Source organism: Notolepis coatsorum, assembly GCF_963971535.1.
Source record: "Notolepis coatsorum genome assembly, chromosome: 1".
In the NCBI taxonomy this organism is placed as follows: domain Eukaryota; kingdom Metazoa; phylum Chordata; class Actinopteri; order Aulopiformes; family Paralepididae; genus Notolepis; species Notolepis coatsorum.
In genome coordinates this window covers 17,660,651-17,661,614 of record NC_140165.1, presented here as the reverse complement: position 1 = coordinate 17,661,614, position 964 = coordinate 17,660,651, and positions in this window count along the sequence as shown.

Sequence of the window (964 nt, the reverse complement as noted above, 5' to 3'; positions counted from 1 at the left end):
GATCTGGGGACAGAGAGGCGGATTGCATGAAGGTTTGACATTAGGAAATCACCTAAGCTGAATGTGCATGTTTTTTTTTGGGGGGGTTCTGTATTTTTTTCACCCATCCCAATTTAGTCGTTATGCCAATTCCCTTCCTGGTCGTCGTGCGCATTGCCCCACTGTCGACCAGGGGAGGGTGTAGAACTACCACATGCCTCCTCCGATACATGTGGAGTCACCAGCCGCTTCTTTTCACCTGACAGCGAGGAGTTTCACGCCATTTCCCCCCAGATCCCCTCCCTGCTGAACAGTAAACAGACCGACCAGTAGGAGTCGCAGTTTACAACGACCAGGACACACACCCCCACCGGCTTCCCACCCGTGTGACGACTGACCAAACCGGAGGTACCGCTGACAGCTGGATTCGATCCCAGAGTCTCTGCCGTGGTAGGCGAGTGCTTAGTCCAGTGTGCATGTTTGTGTTAATTTTTTGGTGTCTATCACAGTAGCACTAAATAGAACTGTGCATGGCATTAATCACTGTGTGGTATGTAGTATGTGGTCCTGCACTGAGAATAGTGAAATATAAACTGCTCTGTAAAGATCATTGTCACAGGTGTGGCAGTGAGCTTCTCTTGGCAATATACTGCAGTTTCTCTTTGCTAAGGAGACAACGATCCACACCCCCTCATTACCTTTCCGTTCATGGTGACTGTTTTTGATATCTGTTGTGCTCCTCACTGGCGGGCTGCCTTTTATATGCGTGATGTGACATCAAAAGAATCGGGCTCCCAATTGTATAAAATGACAGAGTCAGCTCAACAGCACAGAGGTCCGTACTGTACTGTACTATACATCATCGCAATGCAGACTGCAACTGATCATTTAGTGCCCTGTAAGGTAAAATTAAATGGGTCCGGCGATGAAAAGCAAGCTCTATGAATAGTAATGTTTCACTATAAAACACTGTTACTCGTCAGTG